The 21560-nt window shown below is 34.8% G+C and overlaps 1 protein-coding gene across 2 annotated transcripts in view; it reads left to right on the top strand.

The window, feature by feature from the left end:
* Window positions 1-17903: 17903 nt before the first annotated feature.
* Window positions 17904-21560, top strand: part of plxna4 (plexin A4) — a 242437-nt gene continuing 238780 nt past the window's right edge. Inside the window, exon 1 of one of the 2 annotated variants that reach the window (XM_041257784.1) lies at window positions 17904-18011. The gene's annotated coding sequence lies outside the window, so the exon portion shown is untranslated. Of the gene's footprint in view, window positions 18397-21560 lie in introns of both variants that reach the window. The other variant, XM_041257783.1, reaches the window with a different exon arrangement.

The following is a 21560-nucleotide window of genomic DNA, read 5'->3' as shown; positions in this document are numbered from 1 at the left end:
AAATTTCTGAAGTGTTTATTGTGTTTTAAATGAATATTATAAACTAATAACAATTTTTTTAAAATGTTATCCTTTGTGTTATAATGTGTTTTATATGCTTGTAATTGTAATTTTGTATAGAGAATGAAACTGAAATTTGTATGTTTCTCCAATGAATGTGACTAAAGTTATATTGAATAGGAGGTTTAAATGATAAATGTAAAATTCTTTGATAATGAAATAGGCGGATACATTCCATTTCTAACACACCCTGTTCGTGTGACATGCAACTGTCTATCAAATACTGTGAACCAATGGAAGTACCGACAGATTTGTTTACAGTACAAGGGAACGCCAATACATTTATTTAAACTCAAAACAAGGATTTTCAGCTCTGCTCTTCACTATGGATGCTCTGGATTCGCGCTGTCTGGACTCTTGCTGGATTCGCTCTTTCTTCAAAACATCTCATTGCTCTCAACTCATCAAACTCTGAAGTTCTTCAATGAAGACACAATGATGTAATCTTCACAGCTGTCCCAGAGAAGATAGGCTCCCTCCTGAATGACGATAGCTTTTGCCTACAGCCTTCACAGAGATACTGCGATGCTGCACAGCTAACTAGAAGTTTTAAACATCGCACCAACAGAATACGTATAAACTTATATTGTGCATTTACAAGTAATTGAACTGAAGTCATGCTTTTCATATCATCACAATATATAATGTGCGTCTATCCAACTCGATGCTGAACGTTGTACATGCGTACTTAACCACGTGGAAGCTGGCGCATATATATATATATATATATATATATATATATATATATATATATATATATATATATATATATATATATATATATATATATAAAATGCGTGACTGAACAGAACAATGCATGATGAACTGTTAAGACTTTATACATATGTTTTTAACTATGAAGATTAACCATTATTCTTCCTTTGAGAATATGAATAAATGTAATATTAATTTGGATTATTAGGTTTTTATTTGTATTATAACCAATACACTTATGATTGATTTGAAATGCTTAAACATACATAATATTAATTGTTAATCACGTTTCATCATGAATCTAGGGATAATTAAGCCAGAACCGTTAGTTCTTATCGAGGTATTTTTATTATGGTTAATAATTACATTATCAGCTATAATGGGTATTTTCTTTGATGGTAATTAAATAAATACCCATTAAAATACCCATTGTGACATAAACCCTAGATATACAATGTAAATATGCACAACAGTTGCTATGCAGTTCTGATTTAGGAAAAAAAATTGTCCGTATCAATGCAGATTACTCAATTAACAGTCATTTAGGGGAGGGAATATTGAAATGCCTGTGTCTGCTTACTAAGTAGGAAATCCAAGTAGGAAGTTCAGTATCATGGAGAGCTTCATGCGTTGCCATGAAGAAGAGGAGAAATTAATTCTGGTGTTTTCGCCCACATTCTGAATTACACTGTGTATTAGCTACTTTGTCTGGTTACCTTTCCATCACTCACTACTAAGTACAAGTTTTACTATTTAGAATTTATATTTGTGTGTGTTTGTGGAACACCTCAAAGTTAAATTTCATTAACACTAGAACCGCCTTCTACAGTAGATGTTTTATTTTGAATATAACATACAATATTATATTTTATATATACAAGCCTGTTGTTATCTTTACTTGACCTGGCACAGCGCTTTAGCAGAAACATTTTGAAAACTGCAATGCTGCAGGATGCAGCAGCTCAACCTGGATTCTGTGCTAGTGCGTGTGACGAATACACACACAAGAGAAATCATACGTTACTTTTTGTTTTTACAGTTTTGTATGTACATAAACCTGTTTACACACAAATTTCTTTTGAAATGTTTATTTTAGTTTTTCATTTTCTGAAGTAGTGCCTTATATGTGGTAAATTATATAATAAACCCATTATATATTCTAATCCTGAAGCAACAGTTTTCACTGCAAATGCCATATCATCTTGCTTTCAAGTTGTACAGTGACAAAAGACAAAGTTTCCCCCCTCTCACCATTGCTATTTAATAATGCCATTGAACCGTTAGCTTGTCTAATTCGACAGTCTGAGGATGTACAAGGAATTGGGCAAGGTAGATATTCATCAACAATTATACTATATTCAGATGGCATATTACTCCCCTGTATAAATCATCATGAATCTCTTCCTCATTTAATGGAAATTATGAATAAATATAGCATTTACTCAGGTTATAAAATTAATTGCACAAAATCCAAAGCACTTCCAATCTCCAAATCTTGTTTTACTTCCGATTATAATACATACCCCTATAGAAATGGTCAATACAAATCTCAAACCATGAATTCATAAGACTGAAATAAAACTAGAAAGTTGGAATAGCCTCCCCCTTTTCATTATGGGGCAGATTAGAATTTCTTTTCAAGAGAGTCAAATTTGATTTGATGCCTGTTTTAAAAGCTTGCTGGGAAAGTTTTTTGAAAACAGTAGTAATACGTGGAGAATGATCAATAAAAATGTCAAATTATCCTCACAAAATGCTAAATTGTGTTCAATTCAATATAAAATACTGCATAACGTTTACTCCAAGTTATATAATTGTAAGCTGTCAGATAATTCTTCATGCTGGAGATGTGGCAAAAATAACTCTGGTATTACATTTAATTTGGTATTGCACAAAAGTTTCAATATTTTGGAAAGATGTATTCTTTTATGTAAATAATATATGTAATGCCAATATAAAAATGTCTCCTAAACTAGTAATACTCTGAGATATCTTCTGATTTACATCTTTCTTTTGCAGAACGCAAATTACTTCTTGGTCTATTCATTCTTGCTAAAAAAAAAAAAAAAACTATCCTTTGTAGTTAGAAAGATACTGAACCTATGACTATTATTATGGCGAAATTTGGCATTAGAGCCCTAACACTTGAAAAAATGTACTTTTTCTATCTGGATAGAATGTCAGAGTTTTCCCATCTCTGGCATGAAGTAAATGCTTATTTATTATCGAACTAGAGATCACTGCATGTATTTTATTTATTTATTAATGCTTGGCTGTATGGATAATGCATTATACAGTTGTAATTTTACATAATATTATGTAATTTTGTGTTATTAAAAAATCTAATGAAATATAAATGACAAAAAAATGAAAATAAACCCTTTTATGTTTAATTGTTCATTTAAACACAACGTCTTGGCTGTGCAGGTGTTTGATATGATGTGTTTGAATAAAACTTGAGTTGTATCCAATAGGCTTTCATTTTAATATTGATGATGTTTATAATGTACTGTGATAACACTGAGTAACAATTTTTTTTTTTTTTTTTGTTCATGGGTAGTAAGTGTTATTTCCTAATTGCTTATGCCTCAAAAGCATAGAAAATGGCTATTATTCCCCACAAACTTTGCTTTTGTGACCAGGACAGTGATATTTCAAAATATCACTATTTCCAATGGGAAAACTGTAAATACAATATAAGCGTAAATCTCGAAAAACTACTCGCTTCTAAATCTTTTGTAGTCATTTTTGTATTACTTTAGTAAATACATGTTAATTTGGATTCATATGTTGTTTTTTCTGACTTTATGTGAACGAAAAGACGCACATTTGCCCATTTTCCCATTGGAAATAGTGATATTTTGAAATATCACTGTCCTGGTCACAAAAGCAAAGTTTGTGGGGAATAATAGCCATTTTCTATACTTTTGAGGCATAAGCAATTAGGAAATAACACTTACTACCCAGGAACCAAAAATTGTGTTACATAGTGAAATGGCTGCCGTTGGCGGTTGTAGGTATGAGTATAACTGCAGCAGTTCTAGTGTTAAAGTAGTCCATAAATGTACTTTTTCTGTATGTGCTGTATGTATGTATGTTTAGTATGGCCTTTCTGCTGGAGATTACGTGAGATTAAGTCAGAGGAACTGAATCTTGATTGCTGAAATCTTGTGAGCCACAAGCACAATTCCTGCTCTGGTTTACATGGGTTTTTACAGCTATGTTTATCATGAGAAAGCTATTGACCCTGCCCTAAATTCGCACTTTCAAAAGGACGTCTTTTGCTGTTTCACGATGTATTCACGTGACAGAGTCACACAGTCATGACTGTAGAGTCAATTTTCACGTGCATGTAAACCCAGCCGTTGAGTGATGACTTGCACAAAAAACAGTTACCATGCAATATAAAACCTTTCCTGTGTGTTCATATTTTTGTAGTGTTAAAAGAAACAATAGAATAACCATGTTATGCCACCAAAAAGGTTCTTAAGGATTCCACTTATCTTCTTGTACCTGAAGGAAGATGGAAACGGTGTAGACTTTAGCACAGTGTTGATAACTCAGCAGCTAGCTCTACTCTTGATATACTTCAGTGTGTTATTGTTCAGGATTGTGATGGAGCAGCAAAATAAAATGAATAACTAAATCTAAATAATGCATAAAAAGAAGAGTACTAGTTAAGACTGGTTAACATTGTAAAACACTGCTACACCAATACTAACGTTGAAATCCCTAGCATCCCTTAAGCTCAAGATCTAAAAGTGTTCTTTATATGTGCGACCCATAACAAAACCTTAAAGGTCTATAAATGTATGGAACATTTTAATATTTTGTAGTAAAAATGTGTGGGTTTGGAGCTACAGTATTTATCTAGCTGTCCCATCATAACATTAAATCAAATTGAAGGCTAAAAAGTAAATTTAAAGTTGCGATCCCTCATTAGGCCTAAACTTTATTGCACTTTCTGCCTGGAATAACATCATACATAGGCCATGAAGTGTATTGTATGATACTGTCTCAGCACAACAAGACAGAACATATAAAAGATCATTTTAATGTCCTTCACGCTGTGGCTTGTAACAGATCATGTAACCATTAGAAGAAGAAATCTTGAAATTATATGAACTAATTCTACAATTATGGTCAAACATTTTGCATCAACCTATAAAATGTACTCATTTTTGCTTAATAAAGTCAATGAAACCTGCTGAATAATGTTTCTTTAACATAATGAATTTCACATCGCTTTGTAGTTTTCCATATGCAGTGTTTAATGAAAACTCACAAAAATTGAGTAGTGTGACATTTTGAAATCTAACATAAAATACTGTACTAATATTAAGGCTTCTGGTGGACTTTTGCTGTATCATTTGATAGTTTCTTTGATCACATTATGTTATAGAAAATATCTAAATGATTTTATCTAAGTGATGATTTTTGAATCCTAAAATTCTAGGTGATGCAAAACTTTTGGCCACATCTGTGCATACTGAAATTGTATTGCATGTTCCAATTAATGTGTAAAGGTATGGTTGGTCTACATTTTGTTTGTTTAACTCCTAGTGAATGAACTTGTATCACATATTGGGCCCCTATTCATTAAACTCATAATTTAAAACAGGTTGTATATGAAGGCTGGTCAAATCTTAATCAAAATAGATTTTGTGAATATGTGGTTAATTTTGGATTTCCAAAAAAGTACAGTGCAGAAATATATATTGTATGTATATGTATATATATATATAATGTATGTATTTATTTATTCATTATCTCAACAATCTTTCATTTCTTGTATCTAGATTTTCATGGGCATATTTTGTTTTTATTTAGCCAATAAAACTTCCTCATCACTCCCCTTAAACGTACATTAGGAAGGCTGTGTAAAAATATTCTTCAGAAAAGAGGACGTTATTCCTTTAATCACTGCCTGTAGGCTGGACCCAGCCACCCGTAAATTGTATTATCTGCTTATTTATTTCTTCTCACTCAATTGACTCCGAATTGCTTGCAACAACCTCCTGGATTGCAGCAAGGAGTGATGCTACTTTATCCTCATTAACATGGACAGGTGAGCCAAGTTCCACAAGACCATTTTCTTCCATGGATGAAACCCCCATCAGATAAATAGGCTCTTCTAAGTGTTCATGAAAGTTAAGGGCTGAGATTGCCTGGAAGTTAATGATTCAAATTGTTTGTTCATAGAGCTGCAAAAGAAAACTCTGTACTTGTAGAATTCAAATAAGGGGTTGCATTTAAAGCGAGTGTGATGCACGGGTAACCAAGTGTTTTTACTATACAATGCGTTGTGGCAGGATACACACTATTGGGGTCCATCACCGTGAAAAGAAAGCCTGGAAACTAATCGCAGGCAAGACGTTATTCGAGGCATTTTTCTGAGCAAACCTGCCTCGCCACGATCACCAAAACATTTATTTCTGCCAACTAAATATACATTTGTTAATCTTTCTCATTTAAAGTTTCACTGCTTGACTTGCTGAGCACTATGCAATAAGGTATGGGATAAACTATTCAAACTCAGTTCCCTCAATATTAATCCTGTCAACAAATTCATCCTAAAATGATTGAACAGAAATAGACTTCTCTAAAACTAACAAGTATCAAAAGCTGCAACTGGAAAGGGTCATTGCCAGTATAATTGAAGGCTGCTTAGTAGAGGCTGTTTGTAATTGAAGGCTGACTATTTGTTGTTACTGGGAGATGTCAAAGCCATTAACAAGGAAAGGGTTTGGAAAATCAGTTCTGCACATCTAACAATGTCTTTTTAACTGAGAAGGTGCTGAAATATTACAGTCCTTAAAGGATAGCGTGTTGTTTACAGATAATTAAGTGTGCTTCAGCACCCTGTGCCTAGCAACCAAGGCTACAATAGGTCCTAAAAAAGGAGAGATTGCTGCTTGAATGCAGTTAACCAGAGTACCAACCTGTTCCCAAATCAACTGATTGTTCTCAACTTGTATAAAATGAGATTCCACATGTAAAAGACAACAGAATGTATGCAGAGTCATCCCCAGAAAATAAAAAAAAATAAAAAAAAAAACACCGGAACAGATTAACTGGATTTCTAGTTGAATAGACCAAAGGGAAAATGCTAAGTTTTTTTTTGTTGTTGTTTTTTTTGTGCTTGTTTTAGATTTATATTAGTATTTTAGGGGGGTTAAGGGAGGTCTAAAGATTTTCACAGAAGAATAAAGTTTTACAGTTAGTCACAGAGTATCTATCATGAACTAAGATTTCAGAAAAGTAATGGAACATTTCCATTATTCACATCCAGGTTTTGCTAAGTAATGCTGATTAAGTACCATTAAAGCTGGAACAGTTTACATTCTTCATATACCAAAATTGTCAGCAAACAAATGATGCTTCATATCAAGAAAACCAAAATCACATGCTTTGGTTAACTACAAAAAAAAAATGAATATAGTCCAATTTCAATGGAGAAAAGATAAACATTACTGGTATGTTTAAATTTGTAATACCACTTTAGCATTTTTATAGTATATATTTTATTCTAGAATAACTCTGTTGCCAGAGTTTGTTTTAAACATTCCCTAAAACATCCAACCTGTTATTCTATTATACTGACATTTGATATATATATATATATATATATTTTATTTTGTTTCTCCTCTCTAACATATCCTGTCATATCCAAGCTAAGGCATATTAAAAAGTTTAATAAATACATACATAAACAAATACAAACATACATAGAAAAAAGCAGATAACGCAAGTTTGACAGTAACATGCACTATTGAGTAATCTCAGGCTAGTTCATAAGTGATGGCTCATCTATAACAAACACCATATTATCTGACATTAAGGTTATGAGCTCAGCAGATCATAATATTATTCCATCTTTGCAATCAATAGCAAGACATTCTAATAGTTATTGATTGCATAAAACTCACTATTCTATAATAAATGCCATTAAATAGTGGCTGTAAGTACTTTATCGAAGACATTAAAGGCAAAACTCAAACAGATTACTGTAAACATTATAAATATACAGCACATGGCTTCCTAACACACCTCTATACATAAAGTCTCAGAAACACACACTTTTAAACAACAGTATATTTACAATTACAAACCACTTCTATCTGGCTATACCCAATTTCAGCACCCTAAGAGGAATACTGCTTTCCCCTTGGCTCCATTTTACAAAACAGACACCCATCATGTAAATCATCACATTCAGAAGGCATTCCAGTTCAACTAGCTAATGTCACTCATGCTGGACTTTTTGACAGATCTTTTTCAAGCCATCCATGGCAAAGGCGCAGCCTCCTGGGATATTATTAATCCTGATAAAGTTATCTTTATGGAAAAGGCGCTGGATTTCCTGAAAGGTGCCCTGCAGTCGCAACAAGACACACTTCCCCACTACCAGATGAACATCCACTGTATGAATATGAAAAGCAATGCATATTGTCAGAAATCCATCCTCATTAGTATTCTCGAAGTCACAGTGTGCCAGTAAGGGAAGGGGTGAGTAACAGTCTATACATACTAAGGCTACTCTGTATTTTAAAAGGAAAGCTTCTCGTTTATAACAAAAATAACAGAATATTAAGCATTATTGGTCATGTGTAAATAGGTGTTTCATTGACTCCTGTGGGTGTTATTTATTGACCTCACTGAATAAAATAAATATACAGGGAAAAGAGATTTGAGACAGGGGAATTAAAATGTATTTATCTGGGAAGCAATCTACTGTGGTAAGTGACACTGACATATGGTTAGGTAGAAGATAGGTGCATATAGAGTAGGTATAACCATAAATGCTATTAACTGCCCATGAAAACAAGTCTGATCTCTTTCTACAGTGGTAATGCTTTCTTAGGGACTGTAGTCATTTGTTTACTGCCAGCCATATGCATTGGTGCTGTGACTGGCAGAGGCTGGTTCATCTGCAGAATTTAAAGGGGAAAAAAAACAATTTTTCTTACCAAATATTAATCTTTCAATCAAACAATTGTTCAGTGTATACAACTAAGTATCTAAAATGTACTGGGCCACACATATATACAGTTTTTGTGGCATCAAGTCTTGTACTTTCTATTATTTCTGTTTGTACTAATCCTCCAAATAAATACATAAAACCATTTTTACTGTTGACATCAGTTATTGAAAGCAAAGCGATCTACAGCTTCTTGTGGGACCTTTATCCTCTTTCAAAATATAGTTTTATTTATTTTTTCTGTTTAATTTTGTGGATACTGCTGAGCCATCCTCAGGTTTAAATTGCAATGCTGTATCTGTAAGACAAGATGCTCAACTCCTGTTACATCAACTTTGAATTTCTATTTGTCGTTGCAGCACCTCTATGATTTTGTGATGTTTCAACTTGTGTGAGCACAATAAATAAATGTTTGGGTTATTTTTTAGGATATTGTATTTGTATGTTCTGTAGTATTCCTTTATGAGAAGGCCTGGGGAGTGTAACATTCTGAAGCTGTAGAGAAACAAATCCAGAAGGGATAACATGAGCCAGCAGTTCTGTTATGTCAGAAAAACGTGTTCTCTTGTGTAATTGGATGGGCATATATATATATATATATATATATATATATATATATATATATATATATATATATATATATATATATATATATATATATATACACATACACACACACACACACACTGTCGCAGTACCATCTTGACATTTCAATTTAATTTTAAGGTAATTTTAAATTTGTCAATTATGGTACTTATACTGCTAGCCTCTGTTTTTTCGTGTTTGTTTTCTTTTCATTGTTGGTCAGGGTTGCAAAGGGAATTGCCAAAGTCATGTCATGCATTATGAGGGGAAGAATGAGAATTGGGCAACCTGATTGGTTAAAACTCTTTCAGCATGATAAACCAATGGCATGCAAGTACAATGACAAAGGTGTCTTGTTTATTGTTTATTGGAAGTTTTGTAATACTGTATATTTCATGATAATACAATGTAATTCCAACTGCAAATGTAATAACGAAGTTTACTGTCTAAAGAAAACCTTTTCTCTAAGATCTTGAATGGTAATTGTCGACATCAGTTTCCCACCTATTATGCTGTGGTTTGCTAACTTATTCAGGGTAATGTTAATGGTCATAACAAATTTTGTGGTGGGCTGAGTAAATCAATTGGACAAAAACATTTCACTTCTACAAAAGGGCTAGAAAAAATAAATATGTGATATCCTCTTATTTGCCTTCCATAGAGAAGTTCAAAGGGGAGAAACTGTGGAGGCCTGTGGCACTTCACAAAGTGAGCTATCAGCAGCCCTTGGTCCCAATCTGTCTCCGTCTCACAGACAAACTCCGTAGCATGTTCTTTAGGGTCTGGTTGAAACGTTCTACAAGGCCACCTGTTTGAGGGTGATATGGGCTGTTTAAAGCCTTTATCCCTAAAATATTATATACTTGCTTTAGATGTTTAGGCAGAAAATTGGTGCCTTCATCTGTAAGGATTTCCATGGGAATCCCAACCCTTGAAAATAACTGCGATAGTGTCTGCGCTACTTGGCTCGCTTTAATATCCCTTAGCGGAAATGCCTCGGGATACTGAGTGGCATAATGGCAGATCATCAAAATGTACCAGTTCCCTTTTCAGCTCCTCTCTAATGACCCTACCACATACTTTCAAAAAGAACATATATAATAGACAATGGGTGTATAGGTGCATAACACACTGTAACTTTTATTGTTAGCTGAGACTCTGGGCAACTCTTACAGAAATCACTGACATCCTTATAACAACTTGGCCAATACAAGTGATTGGCAATCCTGGCAAGAGTTTTATTCTTTCATAGATGTCCTGACCCAAGTATGGAATGACCTAGTGTCATCACTTTCTGTCCTTTTGGAACAATTAACTGCTCTGTTTTTGCCTGCTTCTGATACAATATACCTTTCTGTGGCAGAGCACAGCTCTGCCCTTTAGAAATTGGCAGGGATTGGGTTAAATTCCCCTACCTGCCTGGGTTCATTGTGTTCAGGTGGCTGGGGTTGATTAGTTGATTAGATGATTAGCTTACTTAATGATCAATCAGCGCCCAGCCACCTGACATAAAAGGAGGCCTCTGCTTCCCATTAGGAGGAGGGAGCTGAGGAAGCAGGTTGGTGTTTTGTTGTTTGTGATTTTTGAATTTTTTGAATCCAGTGAAGGCATCGCCCAGCCTGGGAGCCTTAATTTTGTAAGTTTTGCTTTTTGCTTTATTTGTGTTTCAATATCTGTTATTTTGGCTCTTGTGCCCTTTTATTTTATGTTAATTTATAATAAAAACATTATTTTTTTGAACTGCAGCCTGTCTCTGGGCCTCTATCCACTCACCAGCCTGTCACACGTTTTTTAATATATAGCCATCTTCCTTCATAGGAGTTATTCCTTCCTGCTCTACCCCCTCAATCACAGAGAACTTCTCATTTAAGTGGTTTCAAAGTGATACCATCCTTCTGCAAATTACCTATATCCTGGGGTACCTCCCAGTCTACTGGAAGAGGTGGCCCAGTTATCACCAACTGTGTAGATAACTCAGCAGTTTTCTGCATTCTCTCTCTTTGTTTTATATGCTTGGGCTTATGAGTCTTGGGCTGGCTGGTCCTCAATTCTTGTTATAAAACATGACATAGACTCTAAAGGATTAATTTCCTCCCTTGACTGTCTAGCTTGCGCCATGGCAACTATGGCATTACAAGATTTTATCTGCAAGAGCAAATCCATAGTTACAGGCAAGTCTTGCCCCAGTATAACTGAATAAGGCAATTCCTTAGCCATGCCTACAGTCACAAAATATGCATGATCTTAAATAACCAGGTAAACATCCACAGTAGGATACTCTCTCACATCCCCATGTACACACGTAACCTTTACTCTTTTCTCCCAATTCCACCATCCCTGCAGCACCCATCTTTTCTGTGTTTGGGAACTCCTGGAATCCAAGTGTGTAATGGTTAACCATTAAGTACCACTGATACTGGCTGTTCCAAACCTGTTCTTCCTATCTCACAAATAACTTGTGTGCTTCTAGGAATATAACACAGGTTAGCAGACTGCTTTTCTAGGAGGACACCATGTTTTTATATGTCTTAACTGACCACAGTTATAACATCTAACTTCCTTTTCCACCTTGTTTGACATGCTAGAATGTTTACTGGGCTGATTAAAGTTAGTATTAGGGCTAGAACTAGTTTGGCTATTAAATAGACCACCCACATGATCACACCTGTCAGACTTACTTCTGAAAGGTTGAGTGTTGTGCCATCTGCTGAGTTGATAATTTTTTGTCCCTTTTCTGGCAGAGATGAAAACTTCAGCCAACTGTATGACTTCTCTGGCAGTGGTTGGGTCATGCTCCATACTTCTATTTCTGGATTAATCATGCACAGGAATTGCTCCATTTTCAGAGGCTCCCCAATGTCTGCAAAGGCCTTCTCCTTTGGCTTCACACACTTTTCGTAATGCTGTTTAAGTCGTACATACAGTTCTTTAGGAGTTTCTCCAGAAAGAATGTTCATGGCACGAAATTGTTGTCGGTAAGTCTCTGAATTAATCTCGTATTTATTTAGAATGGCTTCTTTGAGTTTTTCATAGTCAAAGTCTTCTTCTTTCTCCATGGCTACATAAGCAGTTAAGGCCTTTCCAGGAACGAAGAGCACCAACCGGATTCCCCAGTCATCTATTGGCCATTGACAAGCTGCTGCCAGTCTTTCAAATGTCATTAGAAATTGTTCAATATCCTCTTTGTCTTTCAACTTCCTCAACTTAGGCTCTTAAAACAGACCTGGGTCTGATTATATGGCTTTGATCGCCCATCTAAGTTTGTAACAAACCAAATTGATGCTGCATCACCTTTCATCTCTGGTCTTGTCAGGCTGCATCTTTCTCCAAACATTCCTCCCGCCCTTTCTGGACCTCCAAGAAAGCTTTAAACATTCCCACCAGCTCAGCAACTACCAAATCCATTTTTGTAGCTCTTACTAATGCTTTACCATTTGTATCATGGTTGACTGTGCTTTACCATGCTATGCCCTTACAAGTCTTTTGTATGCTTTTATCATATACCACTGGTAACATTCACAAGAGCTTGTCAATAGACATTTAAAGTTATCTTTTTTTGCATTCCCTGTAAAGTACTTCTCCAAACCGTTCCAGGACCCGGCAAGGCCCTATCTAGGCACTTTCCAACGTGAGGCTACGGCCTTGTTTACACTGGGAGCTGTAAACCTAAACTAGTTGGCATTAATGCTAGTAGGCCGATCACTGTTGACCAATCAATGCAGCAGTTGGTGACGGGGTGTAGAGGGAATTTTTCACCAAAAGCATGTTTCAGTAGCTGCATGTAATTTATTTTCATCTCTCATTACAGGCTACACTGTGCCAGTTTAAAAGGGTTAATTGGGGGCACAACACAGCCTGTGGAGAATCTTAAATAAGGGACATTATCTGGAACACGCTGCTTCTTATGCCCCACATAAGAAGCCGATGCTTACTCTATTTATATTGTACATGTTGATGCGATTATTGTATATGTGCAATTTAAACTTGTGAAATCTATAATATATTTTAAAGAGTTCCCATTAAAAATCATACCCTTAGTTTAATTAACCTTGTGCAATGATTAATGAACGACCAGCCAAAAATGAGACAGAGACACCAAGGTCATATAACATAGTGACACCAAGGTATGACTAATGAATGCAACTTTTGCCATTAGTAGCTATACAGGAGTAATGTCATTTAATGACCAATAAAATAAAAATATCATTACTGTGTAAATATATATTGATGTACTTGGACAAGCTAAATGTAAAATACCTTGGACAAGCTTCCTGATTGGCTGTAAAGGATTCATGTCAGTCGATCTGCACACCTCCAGATCTCATTTGCCTCATCACACTAATATATATATATATATATATATATTTTTTTTTTTTTACAGACGACTCACTTGTTTATAATTAACATAACTAGAGAAATTATGTATGTAGTTTAAAGGTAGATTTCCCCATACACGTACTCCCTTGTAAATTAGACGGTAGTGTAATTTGTATAATGTGAATGAAGCTTGTTTGGGGTACGACTCCAGAACAAAAGGCACTTACAAAGATTTGCCTAGCCCTCCAAAACTTTAGTAACAGCAGGGGTGAAATTCTGTCCATACTCACTGGTACTCCATACTGGGTCTTATTTTAATGCTGGTACAGGGTAAAAGGAACTTATTTCATCTGCTTTTCATCCAAAGTGTTTGCATTCTGTTCATTCACATTAGCTCAAAGTTTCTCAAATGTGCTTTAATTCAGCACAGTTCATGCTGCTTGCATTATGTTTCCTAATACTGCGTCTCTGTCTCTTAGCTGCTATTGTTCACCATTAAAGTCAGTATAATCACTGCATGTTGATTGGCCGACCTTTCATTCTGATAAGATTTTATTTTGGCATGCGTCATTTTGCTTTGTGTCAGTGTTCACTGGTTCATCAGTGGGAGAAGACTTTAGCAGTGAAAACAGCAGCATGGAGTAATTATAATGTTCTTAAGTTTGGGAAAAAACTATCTGAATATTTTAATTGCCATTGCTGCACACGGATTTGAAGGAAAAAATTCACGTTGGTGTCCGCCATAAATTACACAGTTGATAAATATTAGAAATAATGATCACAACGTGCTTTGTCTTGCACAAAATGCAAGGTGATGTGTGGGACAGTAGGGACTGACATAAAAAAACAGGATCAACAACGTAAAGTGCTTCTTCAGATTGGGCAAGCGACTCAGAATCGGGATACAGATGCAGGTGTGCTTATACTCTTTCCAAACACTGGCCCAACTTGCAAGGTAAATCTGAAGTGCAGTGACCAAAGTTTAGTTTTGTTGTAATCCTAGTATTTTCTGCTATGAGGACTGTACATTTACAATGCCCCCTTTTCTACAGTTTATCTAAGTTAAATTTGAGTTTGCAATTGCGTGTAAAGGCATAGGTAAACCCCAGTAATGATATTACTTTCTGAAAATGTGTAATTTATCACTTTGTTATTGTATAGGAACCACAGTGCTAGGGATTTAAAATGAACAAAAAACTGGATGTATACTTTTATACTGTTTCTGCCTGAAATATACTGATCTTTTTTCTGGAATAGATCATGGTATAATTAATCATCTACACATAAACACAGCAGAGAAGCACACAACAAATATTGTAGGATAGTAATAAAAAAAATAAAAAAAATAAAATAACAGGTCTTCTTGTAGGTGAGCATCCAGGGTCTGGAAAGTATGGGGAGGATTTCAAAGAATACAGTGGAGATTGAAATGGCCAAATAATTTTTTTAAGAGTAGTGCCTGGTGCATTAAAGAATAGAAATGCATTTCAGCCTGTATTGTTCATTGTTTGACTTTGACCTTTTTGTATCATTTGTTGATAACACAGTTGTTTTCTTTATACACATCTTCTATAACATCTTCCCCTTTTTTAGGATATCTTGAAACAAAACGCTCTCTACAGCAGTTACTGCATAGTGCAATATTTCAGAATACTTTTTAACTTAAGTGTTATATTAGAATACATGACTGAGTGATACATGCAGAAGGGTACAATGCTTTCAGCATTTTTAGCTCCTGTGTTTATGATGAATTGGTTATATTTTATCAGTTATCTTTTAAGGCTCATTCTGTATTCATAAATGTATTGTGTACATATGACTACCTGTACTTTTTTTGTTGAGAATTTCATCCCTGATTCACATTATAGAAATGACACAAGAGCCGTGAAAAGGCTTAGTACTTATTAAAACAAAAGCTTTGAAAACTGCAAATGTCATCAGGAATAAAACCATTCGTTTTATTTATTTATTTATTTATTTTTATTCTTATTAGAATGCAAGTTACTTCAACTTTGACAAGGATATTCCTTTTATCCAGTAAACACATGACAATTGATTATGTTTTTGGTGAATAATTCATTGTTCAACACTGCATATTTAAACTCGGTAGATAAATATTTTATTTACTGAGTATTTAACAGGACAGTATTTATAGGTATATTTAAACGTATTTATATTTATCTACTTGATTCAGAACCAACAAGCCATAAAAGCGTGAACTATAAAAAGTGCCACATCTAAAAAAAGCATTTTATTAAAATATCGTTAGTTATTACATACTTTCATTCATCTTCTGTCGAGAAATTATCATTCAACAATATACATGATCTTAATTTTGAGAATAACTAATTGGAAGAAAGTGAACCGTTTTGTGTTGCAATACTCATGCTACCTGCAGGTGGAGCTACAATGCAGGGTTTAGAAGCCTGCTGTTCATCCCTTTGGTTTATATCCTCAGTTTTGAACTGGTCGACTGCAGCATCTAGCAAAACAAACTCTTACTCTGCGTATACTCTATACAGGTCAGTAAAGGAAATAACCATAGGTATTGCTCATGGAACACAAAATGAATATATCATTCTCACACTGGGCAGTGACAAAATGACCCAGATAATATATTGTGGATTAATAATTTTTTCATTGCTTTCTTATAGCGGTCCCCCTTTTTAAAGGAAAATACTTATAACAGCATACACGTAGATGGCCTTCCACGATGATAATGTTGGGTTTTTACTTTTACTTACTTTTTTTTTACTTTTACTGCCTTGAAATTTCTGCCTGGGAGAGACCTTGTTGATGCAGTATAACTACCTTGTGTCTTGTTGCTGTGCTCAGTCTTGCCATGGTGTATGACTTTTGACAGTAAACTGTCTTCAGCAACCTCACCTTGTTAGCTGAGTTTGGCTGTTCCTCAACCAGTTTTATTCCTTCGATACAGCTGTTTCTGTTTCAGTTTATGATTGTGTTTCAACCAACATATTGAATTGATGATCATTAGCACCAGTTTGGTATAATTGTTTAATCATACACCTGACTATATGCCTTTTGTTGTTTTGAAGGCAAAGGGTGGTCACACCAAATATTGATTTGATGTAGATTTTTCTTCTGTTCACTCACTTTGCATTTTGTTAATTGATCAGTATAATCTATTAAAATGTCTATTTACTTTACAGAATTTTTTCACACCTGCCTAAAACTTTGCACAGTATATATATATATATATATATATATATATATATATATATATATATATATATATAATATTATATATATAGAGGATCTTATTGAATTCAGAAACTGGTCATATCCATGACTTGTGACATATATATATATATAGAAAGGATTAAACACCACTTAAAGTTCAGGATATATAAATAACTACTTAACCAGGGTGACAATGCGCCGCAATGTCTACATTGTACTATTATTATGTACCGGTAGAACACTTTTAGCTGATGGTGTTTTAGTGCCACCACGTCAAAACTAGTATATTTATTGTGTTATTTATTTGGGATTATTTAACAGCTCGGTAAAATAACCCTATTATGTAAAAGGAGTATTATAATATTTAAGGGGGAACACCAATAAAACATTTACAGCAGCAAAGGGTTAACAGTCAACAAGTAGTTGTTTAGTGCATTGGTCAAATGTAAAGACTAAAATGCTTTAGCTAATATAGTCTAAAGGAAACATACTGTTCAATGAATGCATTGCATTCTTTCTGTTTTGATATGTTCTATTTATTTATTTATTTATTTATTTTTCTGGTCTGAAAAGCAACCTCTGTATCACATGTACGGTGTTTATAACATTCAAGTGATCTATTTCTGCAGACAAAGGTCGGCTAAATAAACCACTATTAATGAATGACCTGGAAATGAATTACGATCATATAAATGGAACAAATAATCTGCAGTGTTTGCAGCAAGATTTTCTCATTCTGCTGAAAAAACAAAACAAACAAACAAAAAAAAAAAAAAAAAAAAAACACGACACACGTTTTTTACTGCGTTGTAACATACCACTTAGATGTTGTTTCCTTCTGAACTTTAATTAGCATCATTAACACCTATCGCGCTGGTACTTTAGATAAACATTTTAAAAAAACTGCAGCCTTCAAGGTGCAGTATATGTCTCTCCTTCACTGAAACAGTGCATTCGGATTTATGCAATGAAATTTTACAATTAGCCCAATCAGCGTCTAGTTTCTAGATGTCACTATAATGTAGTCAGTGGAGAGCTTGGGGCGGGCAGGCAAACAAGTCTTCTAGGTCTGGAAAAACATCAATTCAAATCACAACACTCGTGTCAGCTGTGAACCTGTAAACTTTATGCAGCTACCCAGCACCATAAGGTACAGACCAGTCGAAATATCAAGGAATTTGCCCCGAACGCAACCATTTCAGAATCTTTCTGCAGTGCTACGTCTTTAGAGAGCAAAAGCTGTTAGCGGGTAGGGAGCTGATTGAGGAAGCCGAGGTTGAGAGTGCTAAGCGTGGTATAGTTGTTGAAGAAGGACTCGCTGATCAGCGCGTAGATGGAGATCTGCTGCTAAAATTGTATCGGACATTTACAGATTACAAAAATACAAAGGGAAAATGTGTATGTAGGGAAGCTGCTGGATTCTTTTCACAGATCTTAATTGCAATTTTGGAGTATTGGTGAATTCGGATTCCTGTATACACACCATCTGCAGTGCCAATGCGGCTGCAGTGAAGTAGGGAAATCATCAATTACAGGTAAGGATGGGTGGGGGTTACACCAACCGGGAATAAAATGTATAGTTTTAGGTACCCCCCCCCCCCCACCAGAATTTACCAAATTAGTCTGATCATTGTTATAATCAGTCATGTTGAATGTCCTAGTATTTACGTGGTGTTATTACTGCACCATGTCTTTCCTCCTAGCTACTGATAATGTACAGGGTAGCGATTTTTAAGTCTCGTTGACAATTTTACAGCAGTACTCGCTTCCGTTTTGCAATTCATTTTTGATGCCTTTCGTATCTGGTCTGAGCAATGTTGTCTTAGTAAAGACTAAAAAGCCATGTGTAAAATTCAGTTTGTTTAAATGAAGGTAAGGAGTTCTACCTTTTTTTTTTCAAGCCCTTATGCATGTTAGATGTTGAAGTGTGAATCAGTCTGGTGTGGACTGTACCTGGTCCCCGGAGGGACGGTGATAACCATATTGTTTAGTCATATTGGATAAGTTTATTATACATTTACAGCAGTTCATATTTGTGCTACTTGATCATGCAGAATACAAAAACTCCTTTTTAAAGGTAGATTAAATTGATCTATTTCAGAAAGGCTCATGAACTAATAATGTGCAGTTTCTAATGTTGCGGTGAGAATGTTTACTGGTGTCGGTATGAACACAAAATACTGGATAGTCTACTTTTTCTATTTAGATTTAAATATCAACAAGAATAAGCACATTTTCACAAACTGTTATTTCAGAAGAAGCTGTCGGCAGTTTTGTGTACTGCACCCAGTTTTTGCTGTTATTATTATTATTATTATTATTATTATTATTATTATTATTATTTAGTCCTTGAAGTACAGGAACTCCGTGTGTGTGTGAATATGTTAGGACCGTCCCAATAGAAGACCTTTACCTCTCAAAATAGATAGTTTTTTCTTGTATTGCGATTTTGTTTAATGCGCAATACGTTCTTGCAATTCACACACAGCTGCAGGTAAATGCACATCACTGGAAAAGCCCAAGCATGCTGCCAGTATTGGAAAATGCGCATTCTTTCATTCGCCATTGAGTATAATGTATGGTGTATATATTGCTGAAGATTTGTGCAATGTAACATTTGCGATTGCCTTTTCCCCATGAGTGGGCTGAAATCGAGCAATGTTTATGTTTATAATTTAACCTGTCAGCGCTCAATATAAATCTAAATCATATCACTATACTGTGTGAAAATAGCACCAATTAGTACTGAAATAGTAAATTACCAAAAATATAAGATCCAGTTCTGTTTTATATTGATTTTTGAAGTGTTGCTTTTAGAAAAGCCATTTTAACGAGTAAGGAATGGCCAATGTAGCGACAGTACAGTATGTATCGTCGAAGCAATTCGTCCGTGTGCAGTAATGCAGGTGAAGTTTTAAAGTCGGTGCACTCAATTGAATCAACTACAGCAGCCTTTTCATTCAATCAACCACAAGTATAATCCAGTATATGAGTAAGAATGCAGTCTACAGTAAACAAAGGAACAATAAGATATTTGTGTTTTTATTTTAAAAAGTTGAAAAAGAAATGCTTCATATAATGACTGAACGCAAGTGGTTATATTTGGAACCTAGGACGCTGCGGTTCAGTATAAAATAATGGGTTTCATGTGTAACTGAAATGTGTTGCTGGGCTGCGGTATCTCAGAGTGATTAGAAGAATTCTGACTGGATATAAAATGGTCTTTATGTACTTTCTTCCAAGAAAGATCTGAGAATTCATACAAAGCTGCAATTCATTATTTTATTAACAGCACACTAAACTGTACAACTCTAGCTCTTGAGATATTGCCTTAATTATTGTTTGTGAAATACATGACAATACTTATGTATGTTTATTTAAAAATGAGCGTCAAATATAGCAGCAGATTGTATTCGTGCTTCGGTGGTACAAAGAGAGGTGGCAGATAGAAAAGACCAATCTAATTAACGCTAGGATTATTAACTAATAAAGGCAGACAATCGGAGATAATTCTTTATTATGACTAATGTCTAATGTATGGCAGGAGATGAACTGAACTGCTCACCCTTTGGTCCGAAGTTGAGCTTCCTACAAGATAAGCTAAAGAGCTCTTCTCCAGCAGAGCTAGTAATTTTGTCTTGTCCAGTAGTCCATCGCAGTATGTTGTTTTGCCAGCGGGGAAAGAAGGTTGTGACACTGGATCTGTGCCAGCACATTACAGCTAAACAATAAAAAATACATTAGCTTTCTTAGTCATTTCCTTATTTTGCAGCAAACTATTAAAAAAAAAAAAAAAAAAAAAAAAAGATTTGGATAAATGCTATTCTACATCTGTGACATTGTACCAAGCCAATTAGCTTCCAACAAGTTTTCAGACCCTCAAGGTAAGATTAAGCCATCACAAAGAGTATCTTCAGAGAATATACCAAGCTAGTGAAAACATGGCTTTTTTTCTAGTCTAGATTTAAACTGCACTGAAACTGGAAATGTTGTCACAAGTCATGGATATGACTAGTTTCTGAATTCAATAACTGGATATATATAATATATATATATATATATATATATATATATATATATATATATATATATATATATATATATATATATATATATAATATACTGCAAAGTTTTAGGCAGGTGTGAAAAAATGCTGTAAAGTAAGAATGCTTTCAAAAATAGACATGTTAATAGATTATATTTATCAATTAACAAAATGCAAAGTGAGTGAACAGAAGAAAAATCTACATCAAATCAATATTTGGTGTGACCACCCTTTGCCTTCAAAACAGCATCAATTCTTCTAGGTACACTTGCACAAAGTCAGGGATTTTGTAGGCATATAGTCAGGTGTATGATTAAACAATTATACCAAACTGGTGCTAATGATCATCAGTTCAATATGTTGGTTGAAACACAATCATTAACTGAAACAGAAACAGCTGTATCGAAGGAATAAAACTGGGTGAGGAACAGCCAAACTCAGCTAACAAGGTGAGGTTGCTGAAGACAGTTTACTGTCAAAAGTCATACACCATGGCAAGACTGAGCACAGCAACAAGACACAAGGTAGTTATACTGCATCAACAAGGTCTCTCCCAGGCAGAAATTTCAAGGCAGACAGGGGTGTCCAGATGTGCTGTCCAAGCTCTTTTGAAGAAGCACAAAGAAATGGGCAACGTTGAGGACCGTAGACGCA

This window comes from Polyodon spathula, chromosome 8 (assembly GCF_017654505.1).
Source record: "Polyodon spathula isolate WHYD16114869_AA chromosome 8, ASM1765450v1, whole genome shotgun sequence".
Lineage (NCBI taxonomy): Eukaryota > Metazoa > Chordata > Actinopteri > Acipenseriformes > Polyodontidae > Polyodon > Polyodon spathula.
The sequence above is the reverse complement of the archived record's forward strand: the minus strand, read 5'-3'. Positions and strand labels throughout refer to the sequence as shown.